The sequence below is a fragment of the Molothrus ater genome, chromosome 3 (genome assembly GCF_012460135.2).
Source record: "Molothrus ater isolate BHLD 08-10-18 breed brown headed cowbird chromosome 3, BPBGC_Mater_1.1, whole genome shotgun sequence".
Taxonomy (NCBI): Eukaryota; Metazoa; Chordata; class Aves; order Passeriformes; family Icteridae; genus Molothrus; species Molothrus ater.
This window is the reverse complement of record NC_050480.2, coordinates 96,259,652-96,265,651: the sequence shown is the minus strand read 5'-3', so window position 1 is coordinate 96,265,651 and position 6,000 is coordinate 96,259,652.

Below are 6,000 nucleotides of genomic sequence, written 5' to 3'. Positions count from 1 at the left end.
TATCTATTTTCTCCTCAACAACAGGGTTCTCTAGCAATATCTATATTAGTTTTTGAGGGAATTCATATGCCTGCCACTGAAATTGGACTGGTTTTGTAAGCAAAGCAGGTCTGCAAGCAAGGTCTCAGTGCACATTTTTGTATGAGAGAAAGCAGCTCTGAATGTTTGTACTATACTGTCCTACTTGATAGTAGTGACTAATCAAATATTTTTGAAAAATAAGCAGTTACAAGTTAGATCAGGCATTGCTAAGCAATTTCAAAATTTGTTTCAATCCTACTTTTCCTATTCCAGTTTTCCAGTTGTCAGAAAAATAATGTTCTCAGATGTACTTAGAACATTCCCATAAAATTTGGAGACTGCTCAGCTGGCTTGCTGCAAAACTATCACATTTCTGTGAGATAAACATCATTAAATTGAGTGCAAGGCTTTGCTTCCCTCAGCTAGAAAACATTGTGAACATCTTGCTGTTGACATGAAAATGATTGAGTAGGAAATAATGGTACATCCATTTTTGTAGGGTTCTTAGATTGCCCAGGAAAAAGGTGATACAGTGAAATCAAATATCAGGTTTTATTTGTGGGAGCAAATACTGCAGGGGTAACCTTACTGAGCAGCATACAGCATTTTGGAAAGTTGAAACTTTTTAAGAGAGGTAACAATAGCTTCACACACACTGGGATGGCTTCAAAAAAGTTGGGATCTAACAGAAAGAAATGCTAAGTAGCAGTAATGTAGCTGTGTTACTGCTTTATATGGTATTGATTGTGTGGCTCTGCCATTGTGTTAGCTTCCACTGTCCAAGCATTCTTCTTGCTAATTGATGTCAATGAGCAGGAATGGTTCCAGAAAAAGACTCAAACCAACCAAACAAAAAACCTACCTACCACAAAACCACGGTGCTTTGTAGCAAAAAACAGATGAAATAAAACAGAAGAGTTGAATGGCTTAAATTTGTACATAGAAAAAAGACTTCTGATACCATAAGACTATTTAACAGATAAAGGCATATCATAATCCAAGCAAGCAGTCTCTTTCTGGGATATTTATTTCTTAATTGTGCTCTCTCTGAGGATGACAGCAAGCACTGGTCATACTTTCTGTTTAGAGTGAAATCCTGGCTTCACTGAGGTCTCCAACACTTCTAACTCACAGCAACAGCTGCTAAGGGGAGGTCACAGAAAGCAGGTGTGACATTCTGGCCCAAATTAAGTTTATGCCAGAGAATACTCTGTGAATTCAAAATTTCACTTCAAGTAAAAAATCTTAAATAAACTTCCCATGCTCAGCAGAAAAACAGAGGTGTTTTACTTGCACTGACTTTTTAGCTCTCTTTTTATCATTTTTTCCAGTGAGATCCTGGAGTGGAGCTATCTAGCAGTAGCATTCTGTAAGCAGCACAGGAAAGAACAACCATGTGCTAAATTAGCAAATCTCACAGCAGAAGGCAAGGTCATTAATGGAACTGGGGTCATTCCTGTGGGAGAAAGTTTATTTCAGGAAAAACAGTAAGAAAAGGAATTACAAAAATTTATTTCTACATAAGGATTTTTTAATATGTTTAAAAATGTTTCTGTTTTTAAATGAACCATGCTAACATTTCTTTTTAAGTATTATTTAAGCAGAAATTAAGTTAATGAAGCTATTTTCAGGAGGGTTTCTCATTGTGTTATTCTAATAGTGAAGGGTATTTTTTCTATTTTCATTTTTTCCTGACTTGTGGTGTTCTTGGCCTTAATGCTGATAGGTTTATATAGGTGATATAGGTGAGCAGTGTTAGCCTCCCGTGTGCTAAATGTCATCCTGCCTCCTGCTCCTTTTCCTTGTATGGTTTTCCTTGCCTTGTCTTTCCAGTCTAGAGACAGCTGTCATCATGCAGGAAGGCAGAGGACTGGGGAGTTTGATGGGACAATTTTTGAACTCAAAGTGATGGCAATGACATAGACTGAGAAGTATTTAAGACTTCTGAATTAACTTCTGACACGAGAAATTATAGTAAGGTAGGGATCTGAGCAGTTATGACTACCTCTCAGTACTGCCTGGATCTAAAATGCAAGTGGAGAATGCTCTTTTACAAATTTTAATGTTCATCTTTAATACTCTGATAAAATCACAGGAGTGGAAGTCCTCCACTGAAAATACTACTTAAATTTTTATCATCTCCTACATAATAAATTTAGATTATATTTAAAAAGGATATGCACACCTTTGCTATAGGCCAAGGTGAGTTTGTGTTAATGAAACTCTTGAGGAGACCTGGTCCAAAAGTAAATTGAAGGTCTTTATGTAAATGTAACTGAAAATTCTTATTTAACCATGTCTTCTGCAGGCAATGCTTGTGGAATATTCCTTTAAGTCCTCTGAACATAGACGTTGACTAATTTATTAATATCAGTCCAATTTACTATGTGAACAATTTACATAATTATAAAATGTGTTGCAGTAGTGTAGCTCATTTTTGTAGTTAACTTTCAGCCATAAAGAGTATAAATATTTCTAAGTACATAAGACTACCTTATCTAAAGATATCTAAAAGCTGTGCTGGTCTTTAAATAAACTTTATTTAAATAAACTTTAAATAAATAAAGTTTATTTAAACTGCTTAAAAGTCCACAGATTCTATAAAACCTTTAATCACACCCAGATTCAGTTCAGAAACTAAGGTGTCATGTTGAATTTAAGAACACTGTCACTCTAAAATCAAGAGAGAGAACAGTTAGCCCCAAATCTGTATTTTCCAAGGGAAATGACATCTTTAGTTTAGACATCTCTGTTGCCTCACATGACTTGCATTCAGGTTTCAGCCCACTTGCTGTTTGCTTGCATGTGTAGACAGAAGTATAGCTCCCTTCTATAATTCCCTTGGCCTGAACTAACAATGCTTAAAGCTGGATTTAAACTTGTGATTAAACTACTTTTGGGTTATTAACTCTGTGGTCTTCACACCACAGGAACACAGAAAATCAGGTGAATGTGTTAATTCACATGAATCACCACATTCACAATCAATACAGGATTGTGTCTTGCTGTAATTCAGAAGTGTGCTTGGATATAGACAGCTTCTTTCTTTGTGCACTGGTAACACTTCTCCAGAGGTTTGCTGTGATGTGCCCCAGGCAGACATGGGATACACTCAGACTCCCACTGATTTATGCAGTAAAGCTCACCACTAGGGAGGACTCTGAAGGAGGCTTGCCAGATTTGTCATTTGGAACCAGGCTAGTCTAATTTGGCAGTCAAACCCAGGTTCTGATTGCAAGAAGTAATTCTGTGGGAATGATAAACCCTTTGTAACAGCAAATGTGTGCCTCATTTTTGGTTATGTATTCTTCTTACAGGCTTTCCATGGTTAGCGGGTTTTTTTTTTTTGTTTTTGTTTTTGTTTGTTTGATTTGTTGGGGTTTTTTTTTCTCCACTCCTGCCAACAGGCTTAGTGTATTCTGTTTTAACCTGTTTTTTTTTTTCTAATTTTGTTCTCCAGGCGTCAAATCATCCGTTGGAGTAAACTTTAAAGTTCCCTAAAGACCAGTGAAGTATCTGTAACACATTAACAGTTCCTTAAAGAAGCAACCTCTATTCTAAGTCCTGGGAAATGGAGCAATATTCAAAGAGGAGAGACAGGCTCAATGTCACTGATGAATCTTTGAGCAACTCAGTCCTAGAACAGTTTGCAAGTTGTTATTTTTTAACAAATCTGACCTTTTAGTTTTAACACATGAACCAGAATTACTTCTTCACACATAGGTTTGAAAGTATGTCAAGCTATGACTGTTCATGCTAAAAAAATTTGGACAAACACAATTTTATTACAAAAAAACTTGTTTTTTTGTGAAAAGTGTCTTCCCCTTGTAGAAATGCAGAAGATAAAGAGCTGATATGTATGTCTCATGTACTGATAGGGGTGGAGCCAGCCAAGGACTGTTGGAAATAATACACTGTGAGAAAGAACAAGATGTGGCTGGAGAAAAGGGGGAAACATGGAGGTGAGGCAGCACTTTCCTGGGGAAAATGTCCTTGTTTGGACTCCTGGAGATACATACAATGCAGTACAGCACTGGAATGAGGTGAAGAAGCTGGCATGGACTGTAAGGGAGGATCAAAACCACCCAGGATCCCTGAAGCCCTCCAACCCATTTCCAGAAAAGTCAAGAAGAATGAATTGTACATGCTAACTGACTTAGTAGGGAGAAAGAAACTTAACTCTAGGGCTACAAGGGCAACAAAAAAGCATGAACTCTTGGAGCATCTCCATGAACTCTTGGAGCATCTCCATGAACTCTTGGAGCATCAGCTGGATCAACACTGGAGCCAGGATTTTCTCTCCCTCCCTCCCTCCCTCCCTCCCTCCCTCCCTCCCTCCCTCCCTCCCTCCCTCCCTCCCTCCCTCCCTCCCTCCCTCCCTCCCTCCCTCCCTTCCTTCCTTCCTTCCTTCCTTCCTTCCTTCCTTCCTTCCTTCCTTCCTTCCTTCCTTCCTTCCTTCCTTCCTTCCTTCCTTCCTTCCTTCCTTCCTTCCTTCCTTCCTTCCTTCCTTCCTTCCTTCCTTCCTTCCTTCCTTCCTTCCTTCCTTCCTTCCTTCCTTCCTTCCTTCCTTCCTTCCTTCCTTCCTTCCTTCCTTCCTTCCTTCCTTCCTTCCTTCCTTCCTTCCTTCCTTCCTTCCTTCCTTCCTTCCTTCCTTCCTTCCTTCCTTCCTTCCTTCCTTCCTCTCTTCCTCTCTTCCTCTCCTTCCTTCCTTCCTCTCCTTCCTCTCCTTCCTCTCCTTCCTCTTCATCATGTGCAACTAAACAGTTGCAGGATGCCAGTCTAAGCTGTTTGAACATAGTTGGTTCCAGCATTAACAATTGGTTCCAACACAACTATTCAATGCCTAATTGGCAAGATTAAGTACACAGTTTACTAACAAGATTTATCTGGGTTCCACTTACCAGGAAAGGGAAGAAACCAAAGCAGTTTGTAGCAACTCCAGGCTTCATCAAAATGGCATTTTCATGTTAAATCACTTGGTCTTACTCCAAAATTAAATTTCTCCATTGTGTACAAACCAGTTTTGACGTGCCAAAAATAAACAATGTAGAGATTGAGGCAAATGGTACTCTTGATACATTACATGGCTACATTTATTTTAAGAACCTTCCATTTATTTAAATAGTGACCTTTCTAGGAGGTAGCATTGGAATTTTCATTCCTAGTAAACAGGAAACTTTACGTGAATCGCAGTGCATAAACACACAAATAGTCATGCAAACATGGCCTGATAGGTTCTCCCTTTGGACCGTCATCTTCTATTAGTGCTGAAATCATCAGTTCCCAAAAACACATAAATACACAGGGTGATACAGGACATTGACTTGGAATATGTATAGGTTAGTAGACTGGTTTAGAGGGCATGTGACAGCCAGATTTTTTCTCTTTTTGCATGTACTTCAGTCTTCTAGCTGCAGTCTTTTAGACACTATTGAATTAATAGTTCTTTTACATCAGAGACCATAACAAGATCGCTCTAGGCTTACACATGAAGCTTACATAAATCTAAAAAACTACTTTCTTAAAAGTATAATGGTTAAACCCTGAGACTATTACTCCTAGATGAGAGGCAAATAAAGTACGTGAATGCAGAGATACAGATTAAATATGCACTTATTAATAATTTTTAGATTATTGTGCCTATTTATTCAGCAATAAATGTAAATAAAATACTTGTCATTTTAATATTTCATTTTTATGTTGCTTGACAGCACTGAAATAGCATAATATTAAATAGCTCTGCATGAACTCAAAATCCTGGATGGGTGAATATAATTGTAGCTACTGTGTGTTGATAAATCTGATGGTCACTATATATCAGTTAGTATGGCATATGCAAATTTAAAGAAGTTACTTTCTGAAAATTTGAAACTCTTTATAACTGGACCTAAAAAGTGGGTTATTTATCACAGTAGTATTCCATTTTTAAAAACTATTTGGGCAAATTTTCTGGCTAGAAAGGACACAACAGTAGGAGAC